The following is an 11,939-nucleotide window of genomic DNA, read 5'->3' as shown; positions in this document are numbered from 1 at the left end:
AGGAGGTCTGATTAAATGGCCAAGTTGTGCGTTAAATGTGGAAAATGTCCAGCTGCAAAATTAGAATGGAAAACAATTTACACCAAAAAATATGTGTATTTTTTAAAAATATTTTTCTTTGTAACTGAGCCGGATTGCTTCCACAGGAAAACCCGTATCACAGATCGAGTCCCTGCTATTTTTTGCCTTCCGCACAGCACAGGATGACAGGCCTAACAATGACAGGGACAAATTACCGTGGGTCAGCAGCAACATTCAACCCAGCCTCCCAAGGAATGAATCAGCATGTCGACAAATGACAGAAAACAGCACTGCACAGGACAGCAGGGCAGAGGTGGGTTTGATAGACCCCACGCTGCCACTTCCACCGGGCTTGTCCTCACCTGGTCTCTGTCAGCGACCAATAAACCAAAGCTCTGATTGTGTTGCCGGGCAACTAACAGCAGAAGAAGATTTTGCATGCTAATTTCTCTGTTGTCTCTAGACGTTTTTATGGGGGCCATTTTTAGTACATGCTGGTATGAGGGAGGGAACTTTAATATTACACCTTCACCAGAAAAAAGGAAAGTACAGCAAATTTACTTCTTAAGGCCAAATGCTGAAACCACTCTTGGCAGTTAAACTGAGTTGTGGTTCATTAACCTAAACTTTTTTCCAGGTTAAATAAGATTGAAATAGACCCTGAAGGTGTAAATGTTTATTCTTCAAAGCTTCTTACAAAATGGTTCATTTCCTCAAACTCACAGAAGAATTTTAATTCATAGAAGGATAAATGGACTTTTTTTTACCCATGTACGTCAATCTCAGTCAAACATAAGGACGTTAACAAAGTATCCACAGAAACGAATTAGCATTTTGTTTCCTGCTCATAATTAGTCAAAATGTTTTCATGATTTTGGTGTAAAACATTTAATTTGTTAAAAATGAGTACGGCACAACAATCAGATAGTTTTTAGTTTTTCAAAGGCCATATTGTTATACAAAATGATGCCAGAAAATATCAGCACAGGCCTGAGAATGCACCAGATTAATACTTTGAAGCTGGAAAAGGATCAGAATAGAAATAGAAAGCGAAGGGGAAGACCATGAAAAAGCAACAAATGAAGTGTGGGAAATAACTATCCGCCTAACAGCCTGAGGTAGTGTCATGATCCGGTCCGGAAGGGGCAACTCCGGGTGGGATTCGGACTGGAGTCTCATGTTGGTCCTGTGTTATTATGTTTCCTGATTGTTTTCACCTGTGTCTGATTGTATAAATCTGCTCAGTTTGTGTCGTTGTTACTTGATGTCTCCCCTGTCCTTTTCACTGTGTATTAAACCCCTGTTTAGTGATGTTGTGCGTATTCATCCTTCTTCAGGTAGACTGAAATAATGATCCATACCCTCCTGGTGTACAATGCGACTTCCTTTCTGTTCACAGGTTTTGTTACAGTCCCTGGTCAGGCAAAGTCAATAACTGCTGGAAATTAGGGATTTAATTTTTTTTCAGGGTGGCTTGCAGCTACAGCTTGATTTTCACATGAGATATGATTTAGGTTTATAAAAAGGTCCACTGGGCCATTGAATTGAAACAATTCAGGATAAAAACAGTTAAAGCATAAAAACAGAGTGTCGCTAATATTAGGAGCCCATTGTGTTGGCCCTGCAGGAAGCTAGACTCCAAGGGTCAGTTTCCAGTGACAGGGCGGATGTCAGCAACATGACAATGTGCTAGACTGGCGTTTAGCACACACACTTTATGAGTATGACAGAATTCTGCGGTGCCCACTGGACCGTGTTTGTTCTACATCACCACCAGCCTGATGTAATCAGCCTCAAGACACTCTTGTTGCTTGTAGATTCGGTTCGGTCCTGTCCTAGATTACGTCCCCGGATCATAAATAAATTAATTTTGAGCTTTAAAATGTTTCATACTAATAGAAGTGCTGCCCCCTTGACGAATGTCTCGGCAAACCAACTGAGCATCAGAAAACCATCACCTCAGTGATAACCATCTGTGACCTTGATCTTTGACCACCGAATTCATAGTAATAGTTTGAGGCAATGGAGACCTTGACTTTCGTCTGCTAAATTATAAGCAGTTCATCTGAACTTGAAGTTAACATTTGTTGGACAATGTTTCTTTTGCTTTTAAATGAATTATTTAAATATCTTTAATGATGTATTATTATACAGTCATGATCAAAAGTTTTGAGAATGACACAAACAGTGCTGTTTCAGTGTTTTTAGATCATTTTGTCAGTTGTTTCTGTGGTGTGTTGAAGTATAATTACAAGCATTCAAATTCTTTTATTGACAATTACATCAAGTTTATGAATATTTGCAGTGTTGGCCCTTTTTTTCAATCAACTGTCAATCAAATTCTGGGCCAAATCCTGACTGATGGCAACTCATTCCTTCATAATCAGTGCTTAGAGATTGTCAGAATTTGTTGGTTTTTGTTTGTCCACTGGCCTCTTCTTGCTGCCCTTCTTGATAGCAGGCTTTTCTCCAAAAGTCTTCACTTGCACTCACACCTGCCTGCTGCAGGCGCTGCACTGGTGGCACCCTGATCCCACAGCTGAATCATGTTTAGGAGACGGGCCTGGGACTTGCTGGACTTTCCTGGGCACCCTGAAGCCTTTTTCACAACACTTGAACTTCTCATCTTCATGTGATTTAGGTGCAATCTTAGTAGCAGCAATATCCTTGCCTGTGAAGCCCTTTTAACGCAAAGCAATGATGACTGCACATGTTTCTTTGTATGTGACCATGGTTAACAGAGGAAGAACAATGATTTCATGCATCTCCGTCCTTTTAAAGCATCCAGTCTGCTATTCTAACTCAATCAGCATGAAAGAATTATCTCCAGCCTTGTGATCGTCAACACTCTCACTTGTGCAGTGGAAATGTTCTTGGAGGGATTAAGTTCACTTTCATGGCAAAGAGGGACTTTGCAATTCATCTGATCACTCTTCATAACATTCTGAAAAATTGCAAATTGCCATAATAAAAAAGAAGCAGCAAACTTTTTGAAAACCTGTTTTTGTGTCATTCTCAAAAATTGACCATAACTGCATATTATTTGTTTTATTTGTTTATTTTGTTATATATTTTAAATGATTCTGTACAGGTCTGCATCTCCATACTTTTTGTGTTGTTGGATAGGGGTATTTTAATAAAAATATATTTGAAATATATATATATTTTGAAAATTCTCAAGATTTCAAGACAAAACAACCGTGTAAGTGTTTTTATACATAAACATAATCTGCAAATGGGTCATTTCATAGATTTTGGCCTTAAGATGTATAGTGCAATCTAAAAATAGTAAACATAGAAAGGTGTAGGTGTGTCCATACTTCTGACAATTGGCTTTACATGAATTATGAAACTATAAAATTGTGCCATGAGAAAACAATTGAAAGGAGGGGTCAAGCAGCTACATAAGGCCGTCCTGCTTTGGAAATTATAAAAATGATAAGTCATCCTCTTTTTACTTGAATTAGCATAGGTCAGTGAATGATTTAACATTTTGACCGCCAAGGGTTAATAGGAGAGCTGCTGGCTGAGAAACACTCAGGAGAAAAGTGGTATGAGGTGAGTCGGCAAAAAAATAATACCTTAAACATCCAACGAAACAGGAATATATATCGGTAGTGCTCTGAGGGGTCAGATGGGTGATGGTTCTGTAGTACAGTAACACAAACCCTGTTTCAGCACCAAAAAATTGTGGGTTTGGTCATAGACAACATGATCTTTCACTGCTGACTGGTCTCCACAGACAGCGCTGACTGATGTCTGATTATGGGAAAAAAATATTAACTGGCACAGACATTGCTAAAAGGTAGCAATGTTTTTTCATGTGTTCCTCAGCTATTGTTTTATGCAACCATGTTAGCCACAGAGGCCGGAGGAATATCTTTTATCGGCTGAAACATGCTTGTCAGTGTAATAACTGCTGCAAAGTGACCCACTGTCAATTTTCATTGAGGTGGATATTACTTCCACTGTGGCAGTAAAAGTAGGAAATGCCTAAATTGTGTTGCATGAATTTTAAAGATTCATGCCATCTGAGCACACACACACACACACACACACACACAGTGACTTAATTAAATCCCAAACATTTAACCACAGGGCATAAATGCAATATTGTGATGGAATGAACATCTGTGGTCCGGGTTAAACTGTAGTCCCTAGAACTGCACACTAGCGCAGTAATACAGTAATACAGTAAATTAGCCGGTAATTTAATACAGCTGGAACATTGTCCTGGTTTGCGTGGGGGTGGTGGGTGGGAGAAAACACATTCTTATACAATCATGAGTCACTTTTACTAATCTCCCATTCGGCACGCTTCTCAGCAAATGTATTGTCGCTTGCGTTGCCGTGTACTATGTTTTTCTTTACAGCAGTGGTAGCTGGCCTCAGGTAATACCAAATCACTCACTTGTAAATGTCCCTTTGACTCACGTTCCATCATAAAGACCATTAAATCACCAGACAGATGCATAAGTCTGACAGTAATTGTTTGAAAGCATTCCAGGGAACTCTATTATACAACCTATACAAACTAAAATCCTGATCCTAGTAGGTGTGTCTGGGAGTGCACTTTTGCATGTGATACAAGCTTTATGCATGTGGCACAAGCTTTTATGCATGAAAAAAAAACGATTGGACCGAGGGGCAGTCGTCAATTGTTTGGGCTCTGCTCTGGGATTGCTTTTCTCATCTTGTCAGTATTGAACTCCACTTCATTAAGGTGGGCAGCTGCTCGCCTCGAGACGAGAGCAGTCGGAGCAGGCTGTTTTAACCTCAATGTGACTGCCATCCATCCATGTCTGTGTTAATCTTCTTACCCTCGTACCGTTCTTTCGTTGCGTTTCAGACAAAGAAATTGCTTCAAAATTGGTCACCACAGATACATGAGAGCAAGAAAACAAAACTCCTATCTTCTGTGGATCATATTTTCAAAGCTCCTACTGCAGGAGCGGCAGCATTCATTTCAGGATCCAATATTCTTGGAGGCCGTCCAGCCGAAAGAAATGAAAGTCCACGGCTAAAGCGGTCACCCTAGACTGACAATGGTTGTCCTTATAAATCATGCAAAACCAAACTGTAGAGCAGGCACACTGACAGATTTATGAATTTATCTCAACATCCATCACAGGGTCTGTAATGCGCGAGTGTGTCCCTTATATCTCTCCGGGTGATCTTGACTGATTGTGTCTTTATCAGCTTCCCTCTGGGGGCTCCAGGTCGGGAGATAAAGCTTTCTTTATTAAATCCAGACAGGTTCTCCGGGAGTCTTGTAATTTGTGATAAGTTAGCGGAAATGAACCTGTTGCCGCGCAGGCCTCTAGATTGTGGTGCCTTTGGTCTTCATGACCCGTTATTCTGTTTGCAGCCGGTCATTACATTCCTGTTCGCCCACTGAGCTCAGAACCTGGGGGATGGCGGGTGGATCAATGTCTCCCCCACTATTTGAGCCCTGAAGCTGTCACACCTGTTATTAGCACAATATTAGCATTTCATGGTCAATTCAGGAACAGCGTCCTCTGCCCTTAATTTCCCTCAGGATCTTTCAGGACCTGGTCCGGAAGGGGTATTCTCCGGATCGGGGCGTCGGACCGGAGTTTCGGGTTTGTCCTGTTCATGTTATGTTTCCTACCTGTGTCTGTCTGTATAAAGCTGCCCTGGTCATGTCTGTTCACTGTCAGGTCGTTGTTTTGGTGACAATTTTCCTGCCGTGTGCTCCATCTATTAAATCCCCTGTCTTGTGACATCGTGCATATGAGCCCTCTTTCCTCGCCATGTCGAGCCATCAGGACAAGATCTGTAAAGCATTCTGTTCAAGCCATCATGATTAAGCCATTTTTTAAACACATAATTAAGGATCAAACATCAAGCAGACCAAGAACAATGAAATGACTGAATTGTAGCATTTTTTCTAGAGCTTGTATAAATAAATCAACTTATGATTTTATATCCTGGACATGCAAGTACATTATGTCTGGTAGACAAAACTGCCCTCAAAATGACAAAATATTATTGTAAATTAAATATGTAATATTTCAATTATTTTAGCATTGAATGTACCAGACATACATAAACTCCTGCAGTCACAGAACATGGGCAGCGGCACAGAAAAAACAAGGCTGCGAACATTTGGCTGAATTTCAATTTAGCTAAATTAATTAAAATAAAATTCAGACCTCCTCACTCAAGTATATCATAAATACAAATTTCTTCAGCTCTGTTCTTTTTTAATGCACCGTTGTGATTTCCATCTTTTTCCAGCAGATGCTAAGTGAGAGAGTGGGCAGGGGTTTGCCATGGCTGAATTTCTCATTTTCTTGCTGTATTTTTCTTTTTTGACAACTTGATTTTGTAAAAAAGACCATGTGGTGTTGGAGAAGAGAATAGAGTGTGTAGAAAAAACTCTTTCTCCCTCCACACAAAGCACTGTATTCAACCACTCGAATTTGATGTTACCTGGCAGAAAGAGGCATGGCACAATAGAGGTTAAAAATTAACAGTTTCTAATTTATTAACGCCAGTAAATAATTATTGTAGTTACATGTGAATATTGAATGTAAAAAGGTACCAAGGTTGCAGAGAAAATAAACATGAGAAGAAAGAGTAAAGAGGGAGAAGAGAAAGAGAGGGGGAGATAAAGTCTCAGAAGCCTTCCAGCTTCCGAGGGAAACCCCCCTGAGCAAGAAGCTCAGAGGTCCCTTTTTCCACATGTGAGCAGACTTTTATACCCCTGGCCTACAGGAAGTTGTCACTGGCCTACAGGAAGTTGTCTCTGGCCTACAGGAAGTTGTCACTGACCAATCAGAACCTGTTGTTTCTGATGTCACGCCCCCGGTGCCTCCCATTTGGGGAAGACAAAAAGGGTGGGCGGTCCTGACGGCTGATACTTCACACGTTGACGTTGGACAAAAGGCATGTAAAAACCGGGGTGTCGAATCTTCACCCACAACCGTCGACACAGGAATGTCACACTTCCCCCTGCAGACATCTGTTATGCAAGGCAAAAGCAGGCTCCCGTGATGTCCATTCTTACAATTTTAATCGGTTTTAAGATTTATATCAAACTGTTAGGCACAATATCTTCCTTTCTGAATACGAGCTTGTTGAAACCACATTCTCACTTATTCAAGTCCTTTCAGTAACTGCTTAATCCACATCTGTGTTGTTGGTACCAGTCACAAAAAACAAACAAAAAAATCAGGAACCAGATTCGAACCCCTAACCTTGGATGTGCAAGGCCCGCCAAGACACTGTGAGAGTCCTATGCCTGTGTCTCAGGCAGTTCTGCAAGTCAGCTTTACATAAATGCCATCGGTGTGGACTATTCAGCTGGACTGAAGTCCATCTCTCCAGTTCTCATTGGGCAGCTGAGTCATATTTCCTTGCATTTTCTCCTTCAACTGTCAAAACTGACAGTTCTCTCAGTTTTGTGAGCATGTCAGCAGACCAAGCATTTGAACACAACATATTTTTTTATGGGGTAAAGTTATACCTCAAAGGTGTATAGCCGCCAGGCTAATCACAATGGCTTTTGGGGCAGTGGAAGCCTAGCAGGGCAGTGGTGGCCTAACGGTTATGGAGGCAGACCCGTAATCTTAAGGTTGTGGGTTCGAATCCTGGTCTGCCAAGGTGCCATTGAGCAAAGCACACTGCCCCCCTGGCTCCTGTCATCGCTGCCCACTACTCACCAAGGGTGATGGTTAAAAGCAGAGGACACATTATTGTGTGATGTGCTGCAGTGTTTCACAATGACAATCACTTCACTTTACTAAAATGTCAATAGCTGTGTAATTACCCATTGATATATTGGTTGTTTTCTAGGTGACCCCATGTTGCAGCCCCAGCCTGCTGTCTCTTGCTGAGCAGATATTTATCCATCCTACACTCCCCTACACTCCCCTTGGAACTCTCGCCAGATGCTCCTGGCTAAAGGATGTGATTGTCCAAAATCTCAGTCAGCATTAAATCCTCACCAGCAACACATTCACACAAACACTGTCGATAAGACGGCCATGACAATTCTGTAACTTTCCTGTTTTCCACACCGGTATGAGGAAAATGTTTTTTTCATGTATTTTTCCAATTGTTAGGCTAATAATATGATTGCATTTGATATCCAAAAAATGAATTTAGATTGTTTACAGTGTAACAAAAAATCTAACTGCAATGTTACAATAATTCTAACAAGTTTATACTTACATTTGTACTAATAATACTTATAATAATAATACTTCATAATAATGATTCAACAGACAAAACCAGATGGAATATGAGGGTAATGTCCATTGCAGTATTTCCTAACAATAGCTACTAAGGCTTCACAAATTTGCGTAAATTCCCTGGACATCACACCTCCTGGCAACCTGCTGAGCTCCATTGTTCTCTTACTTTTGTTCTGAAAACACACCCATTACCTGTGAGGCCTGGCACATTTGCATTTGTTAGCTTAAAACCAAGGCAGGCCAAAGTAAAGGAGACACTACCACTTCTAAGTGGAGAATACCTCTTGCTGTTCAGTGTCTTTTGCAAGTAGAGGAAGTTCACGTCGGACTTTATTCACCGTGCCCAATAGCGTTACTTTACGCTGCAGCAGTCTGTCACCTCACACCTGTGACACACGCAGTGACATTGAAGTAAAGAAATTGTCCGTCGTGACAATTGTCCGCATTGCAGACATATTTGGTCTCCAACTCCGTGGACATCCAGAACTTGATCCCAAATTTGTCTGGCTTGGTTGCGATATACTGTGTGAATGGACAACAAACTCGCTCACTTGGTCACATCATCCAATCACATGGCTTCTCCTATCACTCTTATGCTGATGACACCCAGCTCTACCTGTCATTCCCACCAGAAGATGCTACTATAGCAACAAAAATTTCGGCCTGCCTCTCAGACATATCGGCATGGATGTCTGAGCGACACCTCCAACTCAATCTATCTAACTCAATCTATTCTGATCTTTCCGGGCAACAATTCCCCTCAGCAAAACCTTTCAATTCAAATTGGCTCGCTACTGTTAACACCCACGGCATCTGCAAAAAGCCTTGGAGTTTGGATAGATGACAAACTGAGTTTGAACCATCATGTTGCTGCGATCTCCAGATCCTGCAGGTTCACTCTCTACAACATTCGCAAGATTCGGCCTTTTCTCTCACAACAGGCTACGCAGCTCCTCGTCCAGGCAATGGTCATCTCCAAACTTGACTATTGTAACTCTCTCCTGGCTGGAGCCTCTGCAGTCACCATAAAACCACTCCAAATCCTTGATGCTTGCCTACAGGGCTGTAAATGGAACTGCGCCCTCCTACATCAACACAATACTACCTAGCTACACTCCTGCACGCTCCCTCAGATCAGCAAACGAAAGGAGACTAAAAATTCCTTCTTCACGGGGTCTCCGATTCCAATCATCTCTGTTCTCTGTTGTTGTCCCTGGCTGGTGGAACAACCTGCCCTCCTCCACACGACTAGCTGAGACTATCACCACTTTTAAGAAGCAGGTGAAAACCCTCTTGTTCAAAAAATATAACAGACAAATCTAACACTTACACACGCACATGCGTACACATTGCACAAACAATACAAAAATATATAAATACATTATAATTTTTCTTCGTCTAGCACCTAACAATCTCTGAGCATGCTCTTCACTGACAAGTTTGAGCCTTATCAGGGCTCTTAACTCAATATTCTATAGAAATCGAACGAGAATTGCTGGTGTCTTCCTCTTGTAAGTCGCTTTGGATAAAAAATAAAGTAAAGTAAAGTAAAGTAAAGTAAAGTAAAGTAAAGTAACAAACCTTGGTAGGGAACAGCTGTTCATCTATGGTCATGTGTTTTCCTGGAGTGAAACTCTCAGCACAGTTCTTCTTGAAGCGTTCTGCCTGTGTGTCATCAAATCGAAGGTGTTGCATAATTGAAATGAATCTATCTCGGGGCATTGTCTCTTTGATTACTGGCACCAGAAGGTTTTCTGACCAGCAATCCACAATGGCACCAACGGGACAAATGATTGAACAGAATTGAAAGGAATGCCATCAGTTCATGAATTGCCAAATTCCAGTCCGGCTCTGTTCTGAGATTTACATGAACCTCACCCTAAATAGGGTTATATAAATATCATATGTACTATGACAATGACAAACCTTAGCAGACTTGCGCAGTGAAGCACGAGTGATTTGCTACTGCACCGGGCACTCCAATGGTCTCCTCTACCCACACAGGGCCATCCTTTGCTGTCTGGTTCAGACAGGGCTTCCCAGTACCACGGTGTATCTTCCGTGGAGGCATGTTGGGTTCTTGTTTCGTCTCCTTTTCAGATTCTTCAGAGGTATCCATGGCCTGTTGGACAAATGAAATCTCTCCTCCATCAGAGTCTGCTTTGTCAATTTCCTGAAGCAAGACCAAAGCCTGTTGCATGGAGAGGTTCTTCCTGCGTGGCCGTGATACGGAGGCCATTCTGATGTGCGTTCTTAGAAAAGCAAATGCAAATGTACCAGACCTCACAGGTAATGGGTGGTTTGCACAACAAAAGATTGAGGAGAATCAAGCTGAAGAACTGGGAAAATCTCAACAGGGGTAAATAACACCTTGGGCCTTGCACCAGAAAAAAAAAGACAGTAATTCTAGTGTTAAAACATTAAGTTGATTAGATCTACAGCTCATCATGTTGAAGAAAAAAATGTTCATGGAATTGTTGCCATGGAAATGGAATGTTATTTGTATTTATTTATTTATTTTATAATCCATCAATTCCATTCCATGATTTTGATCAATGTAGTTACTGCATTTTTATGGCAGGTACTTATTTAATAATAGAGAAGCTGTCCATGGTGCTGATCCCAGGGGACCAATAATTATAACATAAAAGAACATAATAATAATAATTATAAGAAGAAGAAGAATCAAAGTCAAAGTCAAAGTCAGCTTTATTGTCAATTCTGCCACATGTACAGGACATACAGGACAAGGTATAAAAATAAGCATAATATATAAAATTTAAAAACACAATATACAAATAAGGGCACATGGTGGAGAGTGCAAACCATGTAAACAATGTGAACAACGTAGTGCAACAGAGCTTGTAAAGTGTAAAAAGTGTCTGAGTAGTGAGTAGTGTGAGGTAGTTGGCAGACCAATGCTGCACAGAGTGACTGGTGCAGGTCAGTTTGTGTGTGTGTGTGTGTGTGTGTGTGTGTGTGTGTTAGAAATCAAAAAGTTTGTGGGACAGAAGAGGGGAGTGGGGGGAGAGCTGGGAGAGAGTTAAGCTTCCTGACAGCCTGATGGGTGAAGCTGTCCTTCAGTCTGCTGGTCCTGGCCTGGAGACTCTGCAGTCTTCTCCCTGATGCCAGCAGGCTGAAGAAGGTTTGCATTGGGTGGGTGGGATCGGCTGCTATGAAGAGGGATTTTTTGGTGAGACGTGTGCTGTAGATGTCTTGGAGGGAGGGGAGAGGGACACCGATGATTCTCTCAGCTGCTCTGACTATGCGTTGGAGAGTTTTATGGCAGGACGCATTGCAGGCTCCAAACCACACAGTGATGCAGCTAGACAGGATGCTCTGGATGGTTCCTCGGTAGAATGTGTACATGATGGGGGCTGGTGCTCTTGCTCTTCTTAGTTTGCGGAGGAAGTGGAGATGCTGCTGTGCTTTCTTGGCCAGTGCAGTGGTGTTATTTGTCCAGGAGAGATCCTCAGTGATGTGCACACCCAGGAACTTGGTGCTGCTCACTCTCTCCACAGATGCACCGTTGATGGTCAGAGGAGCATGCTGAGTATTTCCTCTCCTGAAGTTAACAACAATCTCCTACGTCTTCTCCACATTCAGAGAGAGATTGTTGTCTCCGCACCACCTGGCCAGGCGGTTCACCTCGCTTCTGTAGTTAGACTCATCCCTGTTTCTAATGAGACCCACCAC

This window comes from Denticeps clupeoides, chromosome 2 (genome assembly GCF_900700375.1).
Source record: "Denticeps clupeoides chromosome 2, fDenClu1.1, whole genome shotgun sequence".
NCBI classification, from domain to species: Eukaryota; Metazoa; Chordata; class Actinopteri; order Clupeiformes; family Denticipitidae; genus Denticeps; species Denticeps clupeoides.
This window is presented reverse-complemented; position numbering follows the sequence as displayed.